The sequence below is a fragment of the Uranotaenia lowii genome, chromosome 3 (assembly GCF_029784155.1).
Source record: "Uranotaenia lowii strain MFRU-FL chromosome 3, ASM2978415v1, whole genome shotgun sequence".
Classification (NCBI taxonomy): Eukaryota; Metazoa; Arthropoda; class Insecta; order Diptera; family Culicidae; genus Uranotaenia; species Uranotaenia lowii.
In genome coordinates, this window is record NC_073693.1 from 363,855,388 (window position 1) to 363,871,200 (window position 15,813).

A 15,813-nucleotide genomic window follows, 5' to 3' on the forward strand; every position below is an offset into this window, starting at 1 on the left:
CTCTGATTGAAAATAAAATTTCATGATTTTTCAATTTCTATTCCGAATCTGATAACTGCCTTTTGAACTTGAATTTGAAATCTTCATTCCAGAATTGAAAATGATGTTTTAATTTAAGTTCCAGATAAAAAAAATTACTTACCAAAAAGCGAAATTTGGATCAAAATTTCAACAAGAAATCTCTTATTTGAGTTCTGGATGTTTGGTTTTCAATGTGAGTTCTTACATTGAAAGCCAAACATTAGTTATTCATTCAAAATTCAACTTGTGAACCTGAATGAAAATTGCGAATGATAAAATTATTTCAGATTTTCAATAATGGATCACCATCAAGAAACTTTATTTTAGTTTAGTTTAGTTCAGAATAAAAATTAAAATTGAAAATTTCAAATCTTTGAAATGGTTTGTAATTTTAAATATTTTCTTTTCATATTCCGAAAAGATAAGTTTCGCATAAAGGAGTTTGAAATGCATATCCTTGATTCGAATCAGAATTTGCCTGATGATTTAACAAACTTAAATTTAGTTACAAAAAACTAGATGCAGATCCCGAATTCTTATCACAAAAATCAAATTTCAATGTTTATTAAATTTGGGACCACAAAATCCGGAATTATTCTTACTAAATCTTTCCAGATATTTCACAAGTATACGGGACATTCTCTCCAATATCTGCCAATTTGAAAATAAAAATCATGAAGAAAAACACTTGACTTTTGTTTATCGAATTAAATCAGTCAGTAAGAAATCATATTTTAAGCTTTTGAAAAATATCTGTTATTTATTATGACAAAATTTACTCGAAAAAATTAGACGCAAAAACATAGTTTTCATGACCCAATTCAAATTTTTGTTTGATTTAAAAAAAGTGCAAAAACTCGAGCAAAATCTTGACGATTTGGCAAGCGTAGTCCTATCTTATGAAAATTCGATGAACGAGACAACAACAAATAAGAAATTATTTAAAAACCTTTAGTAGAAATATTGACCTTGTATAAGAGGTTTATCTTAATTTCTGAGTCGAGATAAATTTTCTTGAAAAATCTTGATCAAAATTTGATTGGAAATTTGCAATTTTAAATTTAGAGAAGAACATTTTCCTTTTGTCTAAATTTTCAAAACTGTCAAAATTTACAAAATTGTCAAAATTGTCAAAATTGTCAAAATTGTCAAAATTGTCAAAATTGTCAAAATTGTCAAAATTGTCAAAATTGTCAAAATTGTCAAAACTGTCAAAATTGTCAAAATTGTCAAAATTGTCAAAATTGTCAAAATTGTCAAAATTGTCAAAATTGTCAAAATTGTCAAAATTGTCAAAATTGTCAAAATTGTCAAAATTGTCAAAATTGTCAAAATTGTCAAAATTGTCAAAATTGTCAAAATTGTCAAAATTGTCAAATTTGTCAAAATTGTCAAAATTGTCAAAATTGTCAAAATTGTCAAAATTGTCAAAATTGTCAAAATTGTCAAAATTGTCAAAATTGTCAAAATTGTCAAAATTGTCAAAATTGTCAAAATTGTCAAAATTGTCAAAATTGTCAAAATTGTCAAAATTGTCAAAATTGTCAAAATTGTCAAAATTGTCAAAATTGTCAAAATTGTCAAAATTGTCAAAATTGTCAAAATTGTCAAAATTGTCAAAATTGTCAAAATTGTCAAAATTGTCAAAATTGTCAAAATTGTCAAAATTGTCAAAATTGTCAAAATTGTCAAAATTGTCAAAATTGTCAAAATTGTCAAAATTGTCAAAATTGTCAAAATTGTCAAAATTGTCAAAATTGTCAAAATTGTCAAAATTGACAAAATTGTCAAAATTGTCAAAATTGTCAACAAAATTGTCAACAAAATTGTCAAAATTATCAAAATTGTCAAAATTGTCAAAATTGTCAAAATTGTCAAAATTGTCAAAATTGTCAAAATTGTCAAAATTGTCAAAATTGTCAAAATTGTCAAAGTTGTCAAAATTGTCAAAATTGTCAAAATTGTCAAAATTGTCAAAATTGTCAAAATTGTCAAAATTGTCAAAATTGTCAAAATTGTCAAAATTGTCAAAATTGTCAAAATTGTCAAAATTGTCAAAATTGTCAAAATTGTCAAAATTGTCAAAATTGTCAAAATTGTCAAAATTGTCAAAATTGTCAAAATTGTCAAAATTGTCAAAATTGTCAAAATTGTCAAAATTGTCAAAATTGTCAAAATTGTCAAAATTGTCAAAATTGTCAAAATTGCCAAATTGTCAAAATTGTCAAATTGGTAAAATTGTCAAAACTGTCGAAACTTTCAAAATTGTCGAAATTTTTAAAAATTGTCAAAATTTAAATGGTCGGCTTCAAATTTCTGAAGTTTTTCAAAATAGGTAGGGAATTGTGTGTTGTATGTTGTATATTGAAATTTTTTATTGAAATAGACAAAAAAGTTATAACTTAAATTCTACAAAAACAAAAAACGCTACAAAATTGCTTCCTATTTTCCGTACATTTTTTTTCATAGTAGTGGATAAACAATTGAATAACGATTTTAGTTTTTTCACTCGAAAACAATTTTCGTTCTCTTGCTCAATAATTATATAATTTCTTAATCATGATAAGACCTTTTTTTCGTTAAATCTATCAGAACGGCTTTTCTCTTACTGAAATTCGGAAAATTGAACTTCCTGGCCCGAATAATCGGCCGTCTGACCTCCACCAACGATCAATCTCCATTCATTCACGCAATGGACTTCCGCCTCCGGATAGAATTTTCGTTCGTTTTTTTTTTATTCGTTTGAATATGGAAAACCAAAGCACCGATTCGATTGAGTCATAACAATCATTCGTCACGGATATGCTTTCTCTACCCCCCGCTTTTCCAATTTCCTCTGAAAGCGAATGAAAGTAATGTAGATCGGAATTGGTCGGAAAATAATTTTCCATCTATAACAATTCTAACAATCGTTTGGAATCGGCTTGACGGTGGATCCGGGTAGCGATAACATGCATAACTTTCCCACCTACACACAGTTTTAGTTAGACTCGGACTCGGAGGTCATTCGAAGCTTGAAATCTGTTGCAGGGGCCGGAGAAAGAAAAAAAAACCATTTCATAAGTAGCTAGGTTGATATATTCTGAATTCAAATCGAAAAAAAAACAGCTCGGAAAAACGTCGGCCGTCACTTCCAGAAGCGTCGCGCATAAAATTAGTGGCCGCTTGCCGCGGCTGGCCACCCGGCTGTTTTGTGTTTTAGTACACTAACGCTTTAGCGAGGAATACTACTAACAGTAGCAAGTAAGCTGGCGCATTTGCCACTGGTTTGGGTAGACTGCCGCGAGACCGCTTAATTGGTGTTCTTCGTCGCCGCACCCCCGCTTCGGTTTTCACGCGTTTCGTCACCGCAGCGCGACGAGCTCCGGATGTTTTCTCGCGGATGCGAGAAAGTGCGGGAGAACAAGTTTTTAGCTTCTACAGCGTGTTTTGTGAAGGTCGCCATACAATTTGCTGGAAAAACGAGAAAGCGAAGGGGCGAGGGGTCCGAAAATTTGATTTCTTCAGATTATTAATGCTTTCTTGCTTTCGCGAGGGGGGTTGGTTGAGAACAAATTGGACTTTTGTACATCGGATGGAGGAACAACGTTCCTTGTTCCTTTTTTTTTCTTGGCAAGTTTGATTTATCGGGGTGGAAAAATAATTAAAGTGGCAAGTTTTCTTCGGTGCGATGCGGTGGGTCTCAGCACAAGAAGAATTGAATCGACACCGAAATTCGATCACGTTCTCGTTCGCCAATTGTGACGGAAAAGAAGGAAGCAACGGAGGTGCGACGATGCGAGGTAATGTGATGAGAAAAAAATAGCAATACAAAAAGCACATAAAATTGATGTGCGAGCGATTGAACACACAGGAATGAACGAACGAGCGAGAGCGAGAACGGAAGAGCGGGAGCGCGCGGCAGAAGAAGCGGATAGCAAGAGGATAAATAAAAAAGTACGAAAAAGCAAACGGTCCAATATCGATGTTAGAGAGGCGTTACCAATAAACGATACTGCTCCGCCTCACTCGATGACGACAAGAAGACCGACCGACAATAACGACGACGACGACGACGATGAGAACGACGAAGACCGTCGCTATCGATGTGGGGACTTGTTGGGGGGATACATGCACAATCACATTGCTGCCCGTTCGATTGGTTTGTGGATGGATTGGTGCGGTACCGAGAGCCCGCGGGCAGAGGGTGTCCCTCCACCACTGTTCGGAACCAAAACGTATCGATATTTATTGTGTGTACACACATATCTATACAGATCGCGCCAAAGAGAGCGACCGAAAAGAACCTATATGTGTGATCGGAACGACGATTAACGAACGCGAGCAGTGTGACTGAATCCAAACGACAACGGCGACGACGACAACGATGATGATAATCATCGAGAGAAGTAAAAAAAAGAATGTAATAAAAAATCACACCTTTTCTTTTCATCGAATGCACTGCAGCAACCAGCAAAAGAATATCGCAGCAGGCAGCGACACTAGCAAAGCTATTGACGACGACGACAACGACAGCGCCAGCGACTACTACGATGATGATAATGATGAGGAAAGAGCTTCAAGTGAAAAAGGAAATGAAAAGAAGTCGAACATCGGGAAAAAAGCTGTTCATGCACACACATGGACTGCTTGGATAGCGCACCGCACCAATACACTTGGAGCGCGCTCCAACCTTTCCAAGGCACGTGGTTGTCCTGCAACAAATCCTTCGGCTCCAGGATAAAAGGATCAAGGTTGGTTCGGGGCGCGAGGTAGGGAAAAAGCTTACATATTTCATTCCAAGTTTCCCGATAGCCGATTTATATACTACCTCGTGCTCCCCCAAACCCCACTCGCCTAACCGAATCAAATCATCAATCCCGCCAGAACTCAATAGCAGAAGCAGCGGCTGAGTCAACTTCCTCAATTCGGATTTGCCTTCGCTCTCAAATGCCCGCTGGCTGGCTGGCTGTCTGATCGGTATCGCGCTGTGTTCGGATTTCTTCTGAATCGACGACGACGAGAGAAGAACAAACAATAATAGACCCCCCATTGAGTCGCCCCCAAACTCCGAACTCGCTCCACCAAGTAACCAAAAAAAAACCCATCGATTTCCAACCGTTATCGATAGCTCTCCCGACGCGCAGCAGCACAGAGAAAGAGCGAACGAGCCGGAGCGAGCGAACACAGGACGTGGACATCGACGACCAAAGAGAGATCCCCCGTTCAAGATTTTTCTTCCCCATCGCCAATTATAAGACCCCCTTCGAAACCGTTCGATTCCTTTCTATGTGCAAAAATCGGGTCCGCGCGCGAGCCTTGCATATGCATGCAGCAGTCTGCACCTCCCATCACCCAACGTACATGTATGCAAACCGCTCGAATACCAGTACACAGCACACCCGGCGGCAGCAATCTCTCTGCTGCTGGTCGATTGAACGGTCGAAAGAAAAATTTCGCGAGAGCGAGCGGCCGCCGATCCGATCCCAATCGAAGACAGAGAAAACCTTGAGCGGCTCACATCTCTGTTCTGCTGCAAGCAGCAGAAGCAAATCGAACACTGTTCGATGCTCCCGTCCGTCGGTCGCCTTTTCCGATCTGTGTGACTCATCATCGCTCACTCACTCACACGATGTTCGGATTGTGGTACTAGATCATCCATTGAGGAAGAAAGTCGTTCCCAGTTCCCAATTTTTCGCAAATCGAAGGAGCCGATGCGGTGAGTAATTACTCTCGTAGAAGGTAGCAACCGAGTGCCACGCAAACATGTGCTTTCTCCATCCCTACTGTTCGTTGTTGTTATTATTGTTTTGATTTTGTCAATCGCGGAGCAGTGCAAATCTTTTCTCCGTACCTATCGGTCTATTGAGAGGTATTGGTATTGGTTTCGAGCTGGTTTTTCTTAGTTTTCTTCTTTACAGTTCTAGTTTGCGCTAGTGTGTGGAAGCAAGGCGTTGCAATTTGCACAATCCAAAGTCGGAGCGTAGCGAAGGATCGACAGCAGTTCTTTGTGTGGTGGTGCTTGGAGGAAACGACCGAAAAAAGTCCTACTTTTCTTCCGTCCCGCTTTGTGAGTGCATAGTCTCTTTTATTTTTTCAGCGGAACGGGTTGGAAGATGAGAGGGGCTGTTGCTGCTACTGCTGAAGAAGGCGATGGTGAATTTATTGAAAAGTTTTGGGAGGCAGCTTTCCTTTGAACATAACATCTGGTTCAGTTCTGAATTCTAGAAAAGCTGAAGCGAGGTGGTATTTTGAGTGGTTCTTCCTAAACTTTCAGCTTTGATTAATCTTTCGTAGGAAGACGGAATGACATCCTGGCAAGCATCGATCTTTTCTAAGACTTTGGAAGGCATTTGAGAATTCAGCTGAAAGATTCAGAGAATTTAAAAAAGAATTCTTGAGATAAAATAACACATCTGGACTGACAATAAAACAAACTGGAGCCTCGAAAAATTTTAAAGTTATTGAAAAAAAAGCATTCATCTAACTGAAAATTCAAAAATATCTTAAACATAGTGTAATATTTATCAGTTGATCAATCAATATGTGGATTTGTTAATCTGTCATTAAGTCAATCTGTCAATATGTCAATCTGTCAATTTGTCAATATGTCAATCCATCAATATGTCAATCTGTCAATTTGTCCATTTTCGAAACAATATTTTTCAATCTGTTGATGCTCTTATTCGTTAATTTGTCCTTTAGGCAGTTTCAATCTGTCAATCTTTCAATATGTCAATCTGTCAATATGTCAATCTGTCAACTTGTCAACCAGTCAATTTGTAAATTTTTGAAACAATGTTTGTCAATCTGTTGATGCTTGAAACCCTTCTTTCATGATTTTTTATTTTTCCTTAAAAACCATTTTAAGGAGTTAGAAATTATGAGTACATAAAGAAAAAAAAATTAAAATTAAATCAATTTTTTACCTTTTTCCATATATTAATTGTTGCAAATTTGTTACTTTATGAAACGAAGGGTTAATTTGTATATTTGTCCTTTAGGTAGTTTGTCAATTTGACCCATCTATCATATGCTTGCCAGATTTCTCGGTTTTATGCAAGTTTGCCCGGTATTTTAAACAAAATTTAAGGAGAGTCCTGTCCGTCTTGGTTGCCCAGATTTCATAAAAAAAGCCTTGATTTTGGCCAGAGTTATTCACTTTATTTGCCCAATAATAATTTTTTCTAACAATTGTACAAAACGATATTTTTTGAGCAAGTTTTATAAAAATTATCATTAATAGTTTTCTGGAATCCTGAAATACAATTGAAAACCTGGTCATGAATATTGATTAAAAACATTTTTTTCCAGTATTGTTTGCCCGGATTTGCCAGGTTTTTAGATAAAAAACTCCGGTATTTGCCTGACCTGGAAACCTTAATTCATCAATTTTGCTGATTTTGTTTATTTTTGCTAAATGATTATTTTGGCTTTTTGCTTATTTTTTATATTTCAATTTTACAGTCAACTATTCTACTGTTAAATACTTTTATTTATCCATCCATATTCACATTGGAATTTGAAAATTTGTGTCGATCCTTCAAACAGAGTTAAAAAAATTTCTAGAAAATGTGAAAGTATGGAAGTATACAGCTAAAGTTTTCGTCGTTCTAGATCCTAGAAGAAGGTTTTCAGAATTTTAAAGAATTTATCCAGGCCGAACAAATGCGGACTTTTTTTTATCTTAAAACGTGGCAAAATCCAGACATTCGGTTTCAAAATTGTCGACCAAAATCCAGGAAAATTTGGTCCGAACTAACTAAGGAATTAGCCATCAATAATCAAGACAAAAAAGGTAGACAAGTTTTTTAACACCAAAATGTATCAGCAGATTTCAAATTGGCTTTCAAAAAACCTTTCATAAATATTTTTATGAAATGAATCAAAAAATAATTCACAGCACCTTTCGTTTTTTAAATTTGAGAAAGAGAATAGGAATAAACCAGGGCTAAATCCTAAATTTCCTATGAAGTATGGCTTATGGCTTGAAAAGTGTAATATTTCCAGTTTGAGATATTCACTGGTCCAGATGCTAGAAAAAAACATAATTAAGCCTTACGAATAACAACCAAAAACGTTATGAAGAGTGTAAGGGGTTTTTAAATGAAGCTAATGAAGTTTGACGGTTGAACTTCCGACGAACCATTAAAAGTCTGAATACAAACGAATTACTGGTAATGACACTTCGAATGATTTGGTCCTTCGAACCGGATATAAGCCTGTGAAGAATAATGCGGAATTTTTTAACTGTCTAGCTGTGAACTTTCAGTGTTTGAAGTTTTGGCTTTCAAAAAACCTTTCATGACTATGTTTGTGAAATGAAATAAAAAAACTTAACAACACAATTTGTTTTTTAAATTTTGATTTGAAGATAAGAATGAGAATAAACCTGGGCGAAATCCTAAATTTTATATGAAATATTCTTAAACTAGAAACAGTTTTTGAAGAATTGGAACAACTTCATGTATTTTTGGCAAAATTTTGGATTGAATTTTAACTTATGGTTTGAAAAGTGTAATATTTTCAATTTGAGACAGTCACTGTCCCTATACCAGAAAAAAATTCGGGCTGACGAATAACATCTAAAATCGCTAAAGAGAGTGTTGGTGCTTTGAAATGAAGCTTATGAAGCTTATAAAGTTTGACGTTTGAACATTCAACGAGCCTTAGAATTTTGAATACCAACAAATAACCTACTGGTAACGTCACTTTTGATTATTTGGTCCTTCGAACGGGATAAAAGCGGATGGCCTGTGAAGAATAATGAGGAATTTTTTGCCCGTGTAGCTATGAACTTTCAATGTTTGATGCCTTTCAGCATAAAGTGTCATTTTCAGCAAAGTCTCACCGAACAGCCAGAACAATTAGTAAATGCTTTTGAGATCACTATAAATATGCACAAAAAGCATATATTCAGCAAAGCTTTTCTACAGTCTCGCTGTCAGAAATTGTAATTTTAGCCTTCAAGTTACTGCAGATGAGATCTCTTGGTAGAATTTTGGTCCTTCAACCTGTATAGTAAAAAAAATAATTTTCAAGCTCAATATTGTTGCTGGCTTAGCTGCAAAAACAGTTGTTCAAGCCTGAATGAGAAAATTTGGAAGATTTCAGTCCTTCAAACCCGAAAAAGTTTAAAACTCTTAAAGTACTTTGGCTAAAGTTGCCAGATTTTTTTCTGTACGTATCCGGACCGGAAAAAATCTGAGCTATTTTATCTTAAAAACTGGCAGAATCCAGACATTAGATTAAAAAACTGTCGACTAAAAATCTGGGCAATATCCAGGCAAATTTGATCAAAACCTAGAAATTACTCAACCAAAATCAAGAAAAAAAAACTTGAAAACGGTGTTTTTTTTATAAAAATCACCATAAGATTATAAATCGGACTTATGGCTTCCAAAAACTTCATGATTCTATCTCTAAAACTTCCTCTTAAATTTCGTTTAGGACGTAAAAGTTTAAAATAAAAATACATCACAATTTTTTTCTTTTTGATTTGGCAAATGAGGTAAATAAATCTGGGCAAAATCATGGATTTTTTTTAATGAAAACCGATCCGGAGTTTTCCCAAATTTTGTATTGAATATCCGGGAAAACCTGGATAAAACTGGGCAATCTCGCAGCCTTAACCATGGTTTGAATAAGTGGATTTGTTCATCTGTTTAGCTGCTAGAAACAGTAGTTGATTTATTTCAGATAATTTAAGAAAAGAGACGCCCGTGGAAAGTCGGTCCTTCGAACTGGATTCTGATTTGTGAATCAAGTCTTGAAATCCTTAGACCGGAACATCCGTTTTTTTAAATAATTCTACTAACTAACCGAAAATAATTCAAAATAAGAATAATTTTACAGTTTGTTGTATACTGAATAAAGTCTATCAACTTTGATTTTTAAGCATTGTCTAAATCTGATAGCAAAAAAGAATTCCAGCCTCTATTTTCGATAACAATTTGATTCAAGAGAAAAGTTGAACATTTCGGAAATTTTCATCTTCACATGATGTGACTCTCATAAGAATCTAACCACATCGAGCTCGAGAATGTCGTTCAAAGTGACACTTTGACAATCATCGCCGAAGTGTTAGCAATAATCGAAATGAATCTCCCTTTCCAGTCTTAGCTAGAAGCGTTTTTTTTCCTTTTCCAGCTCGAAGGACCAACCAAACCAACCAAAGGAAAAAAAGTTCATCTTGAGACCCTCGCCGTAGCAAATCCATTTGATCTAATGAAAGTAATGTAACCCGAGAGATGAAAATAAGAGAAGAAGAAAAAAACAAGCTAACGGCAAAGCTTTAAGGGCCCCCGGCAACGACGACGACGACAAACGATCCGGATCCTTCGTGTTCGGATGGATGTACATCTAGATTAGAAAATCCCGGAGCCCTGGAGCTATCGATCCAATTTGAAGAGCTTGCTACCATGTACTTCCAAGCTCGAATGTGACACACGTTCAAAAAAAAAAAAAAGGCAGCAGCGAAAACCCCCCCGAAAGTCGAACCCAAAAGAAGAAGGTGGAGATTTCGGAAAAGCGCATATGTAGTGCCGTTGCTGCTTCCGGGATCGACGACGACGACGGAAAAAAAGTCTTCCGTCTTTTCGAACACTTTTATGTGGTGTGCTGCTGATGCTCTTCTACATACAGGTTCTTTGCTTCTTTTGGGAAAAGCGCGCCAGAGCGAGATGGGATGCTGCTGTTGGGATGGATGCTGGCAACCCAAACCTAAGCGAGTAGGGGGGGATGAACGACGTGCAGCAGCGAGCGGGCTATTGATTTAGCGCGCTGCCGTGTGTCCCGTATTCCATGTATTCGTCGAGATTCTTTCTTCGATGGGCTATCGAATGTCTACATGGTGAGAGAAAATCAGTCATCATCCTCCTGCTGGAGGCAAAGCTCTGGTACATATACGATTGGGTGGGGGAACCAGGCGGAAAAGCTGGAAGGAATCGAGAGTAAACTTGCCAGGAACCAACGAACGAACAAACGAGCGAACCGATTTCCAATATGTGTGCGAAGTTTTCTTCTTCTGTATGGCGCGCTGATGCGATGACAACTTTGGCGAGGTGTGAGAGTGTGCGAAAAAAAAAGTCGATTTACAAGAGCTGAAGCAATAAAGAAAGAAAAATATGTATTGGCAAGGATCTCTCGTCGTCGATGGGGAGCGAGAAAAAAGACGCAAGAATGGGGGGATGATTCCTCTTGGGGGAGGGTCGTCGGTCGATTTTCTTCTCCCGGAACATCGAACCCAACGAAAGGAAAAAAAAGAAGTAAAAATATGATAAGAGAATCGAATTCAAACGACGACTACGACGTCAACGACGACACACAAAAGCGAACGACCAAAGACCGATGATGATGGAATGTGACGAACTGTGACAGGCAAATGGTTTTTTTTCTTCTTTCCTGCCTTCATTCCTATCCCATCGAATTCAGAAACGATGGAACTTTTTCATCCCCCCTTTCCATTGAGCTTTTCCGACCCAGCTTTCGGAGCAGATTTTCCTCCTGTGTGGGTAAGCAAAAAGGGCTTCGGGGAGCAGGGATGGGACGGAATGGATCGTAAATGTGTATAGAAAATAAAATTTATACGTCCCTTCGACGACTACGACGACGAAGACTAGGACGGTGTGATACGTCGCCCGTGATAAGACGACACAGGCAGCAGCAGTGGCTCCACCCTCATTGATTTCTTTTTATTCGGTTTTTTTTTTGGTTGGGTTCGCCTATATTTCCTATTGGAGAGCATATACTTTTTTCCCATCTCCCCGATGTCCTATCTAGCGCTGATCGAATTGTGTAGCCCCACGCCTAGGCAAGGACGAGGAAAGGAAAAGCGAGGAGCCAGGATGGGAGATGTCTTATATAACACTCGAACCAATACTTCTCGGGTGATGGAAAATGTGCAAGAGGGCCACATACACACGTGCACACCAAATGGGGAGCTGTTTATGCTCCACCGAAACGAAAAGAAGAGGAGCAGCCAGCCAGCCAGCCATCCATCGAGCGATCCGTATTGCTTTTTTTTGCGTTTTCGTTACGAATTTGTTTTTTTTTCGGGGTAGGATCTTTTTATTTCCATTTCTGGGGTGGCTATCACTTTGCCTTCCACCTCATCACCCCGTCCCAGTTTTTGCTACTGATTTTAGGTGTGGATACATAGCCGTGTGATGCAAGAAGAATCCCCAGGATTCGAGGATGGCATCGAATGGCAAAACGACGATGGTGGAGTAAAAAAAGTTATAGAAAAATGAGAGATTTTTATCATCGACAAGAAAATGGCTACACTTCGAGAGGAGCACAAGATGATGGAGACGCTTTTGTGAATGTTTCCTCATTTGATGGTTTTTTTTCCTTTCAATTTAATCATGGACGAGGATTTCGAATGATTCATTGGATTTGAGAATCTATTTTGTTTGGAGAAAATTGGATAACATGATATTTTTTCCCAAAATATTTTAATCTGCGACATATTTTTTTTTTTTTTGAGACATTGTGTTTTGCGAATTATAAGTTCGTATCTTTACATGTATGTTCGATAAACCAAAATTATCTTTGTGTCGTCTTTTCAAGTTTTCTAAAAGATACCATTAACCGTTTGCTAGCAGCCAGAAAAATCTTTCACTCCACAGAATAAAAATCCTAAAAATTTGACAATAGCAGGTTCAAAGTACCAAAATTCTCCGAGGTTTTTATCTTGGATGTGGTGCTGTCAAAAAACACTTCTGGCAGTTGTACCGGTTTGCAATTCTAAATTTTAAAGTTTTAAACCTAATCAGCCTTAATTTCTATCTTATTTCGAAGGATTTAACTTTCCATTAGTCCATTAGTTAGAATGCTTGTCTTATAAGCCATGTAGTCAATTTTGGTTCAAAGGACCCTAACTATCAAAACATTATTTTTTTCGAAGGCAAAAATTTGAAGCCAGCTTGATTAACAGAAATATTCTTCGACTTATTCTCCAAGCTAAAAAAGGTACAGAATAAAAAATGAGATAATTTGCTCATATCCGGTTCAAAGGACCAAAATTCTCCAAAGTGTCTGCTTTGGTAGTAAACGTGAAAGAAAAAAACATGTTTTGGGTAGGTGGATCTGTCAAAATGTTAATTTAAGAAGATTAAAATTTAATAAGAAAGTATTTCTGTAATTATTTTTAGGTTGCCAGATTACCCTGTTTAATCCGGGTTTTCCCGGATATTTTTTTTACAGAATATAGGAGTCTAGACCGGTCCAATAGCTTCAATTTCATTGAAAAATACCAGAATTTTGCCCGGATACATTCACTTTGTTTGCCAAATCAAAGAACCAGAAAATTTGTTGTAGATTTTTTATTATGTCTCAAAACCATATTTTTGAACAAATTTTGTAAAAATCATCATTCATCCTAAAATACAGATTAAAATCTGTCGACGTGTTTTGATGTAATTTGCTCACTGTTAGCTGTTTGAAAGTTTCAGATTTCAGATCAGTGAAAACTGAATAATTGAGCATATTTCAGAAGTCGTTTACTTATATTCGGTTCGAAGGACCAACTTTTCAAATTTATTTTTGATTCGAATGGTATCAAAATAGCTTCTTTTTTTTAGTTATCTATTTTATGCACCATTCATCGTTCTGTCTAATAATCCAAATGGTAAAATCTGGTTCGAAGGACCCAATTTATCAAACTGGTTTTTTTTCGGTTGGTATCTGGACACTTTACATTTTCAGCCAGCTTGATAAGTTTTTAAATTTTGGTTAACCTTGTACCTCTGGCTTATATAAACTCTCAAACAAAAATTCATAAGCTGTTCGGAGCACCAGAATACGTCCAAGTTACGTTTTTGGCAGATATTTGGTTGACTTTTTTACAGTTTTCAAGCTTAAAAATTGGAGAAAAGCCGCTAAGCTTTAATCAAAGTACAACAGAAGCTGGTAAAAAAAGCTGCTGAATATTTCATATCTACACCCTGTATGATTGATTGCCTTGTACCCGGTTCGAAGGTCCAAAATTCTTAGTACTTGATATTTGTCAGTAAAAAAACTGATAGTTGAACTTACGGAAAAGCACTTAATTGTAAAAATGTGACACAGCACACATTATGCAAAAAAAAAAATCGGTTGTTTGAAACCGGTTCGAAGGACCAAAGTTCGTATTTTGTATTCGTATTCGTATTTTTCCGTAAATTAAAATTTTTTTCAGAATATTCTTGAAAAAACTGAATTGAGAATTTAAACACAGATCAAATTTATAAACTTTTTGGTAAAATTTGGTTAAAAAGACCCGAATTCTCAAAACGGTTTTTCTTCGGTTGGTATCTGAAAACTTGAATTTTCAGCCAGCTTGATAAACTTTAAAACTTTGTTTAACGTTGTAATTCATGAGCCTCAGACTTAAATTCACTTAAAAAAAGTTCATACGCGGTTCGAAGGACCAGAATACGTTCAAGTTACTGTTATTTGGTTGACTTCTATACAGTTTTCAAGCATAACATTAGAAGAAAAGCTGCTTGGCTCAAATCAATATGCTTCAAAAACTAATGTTGTATTCCTTAAGCCAACATGGTTAAACATTATGCCAAATTCATTATTTTAGGTTGATGAAATTTCTATTTCATGAATCTTCTGCTCATGTCTGACTCGAATGAAAGTTCTTTTTTAACAATCCGGTTCGAAGGACCAACTTTTTTTCAACTGAATGTTCCGAAAACCTCACCTTCTGAATTCAGAGTTGGTAGAAAAAGTAGCCAAATATTGCATACACTCCGTATGATTGATTGCCTTGTACCCGGTTCGAAGGACCAAAATTCTTGGAACTTAATATTTGGTAGTAAAAAACTGATTGTTGAACTTATGGGAAAGCTCTTAACACATTGCGGACCAAATACGAGATATCTCAATTTTTCAGTTGCCACAATTCCTCCACACTAACATAAGCATAACTCATAAATAATAAATTTGATAAGCAAACTATATTCAACTAAATGAAACATAACACTATCAGAAATTCATAGACACTAAGTTTGAAAAATTTGGTTATTAAGTGCCTACTTTTTCGTATTTTCAGCCAAGATTTCTTTGCGGTCCTTAATGTGTTAAATGTTACACAACACACTTTATGCAAAAGACAGCTGTTTGAATCCGGTTCGAAGGACCAAAATTCGTTTTTCGCCTTAAAAGTTATTCGGACCTTAAATTAGAAAAAAAAATTGACTGTTGCAAAAAAAATAAAGTTGAGAATTCCAAATCAGATTAAATATTTAAAAGTTGAAATCAAAATTTATTAATCTATAATTTATTATTGCTGTTCCGGATCAGATGGCTTTTTTCTGCTGTGACACCGTAAAAATTGATAAAAATTCCACCGGACACTATTCAGAATTCGATCCAACCCGGAAGCCATTTTGTAAATTTTTCCTTTCTCCAAACCTTACAGCTCGGGGGGAGGTAAAAATAAATTGAAAGGAAAAGCAATTTTTCATGCGATTGTCATGAAAAATTGCAAATGTCCTTCCCCAATCACCTTCCGCGTCAAAACTCGTGGCCGGGTGGGGCTTCAATCTTAGGAAGGAAGAACGAAGAATATCTTTTTTCTCAATTGCCCTCGAAGCTTTACAGGATCCTTTCCGGGGGAAGGGTGGTCGTTGCTTGATAAAAAGACTGGTGATTTTCGAGAGGTAAATTTTGAACCCAAGGAAAAAAAGCTGAAAGAGAACTGTCACGCTGTAACTTCATTTCTCCCAGCTAGCTGAATCGGGAGGATAAGTTGCACGATTTTCTTCGAGAAATGTTCTCTTTACTATAAATGTACCTACAGTTTCGTTCGCTCGGTTTGAA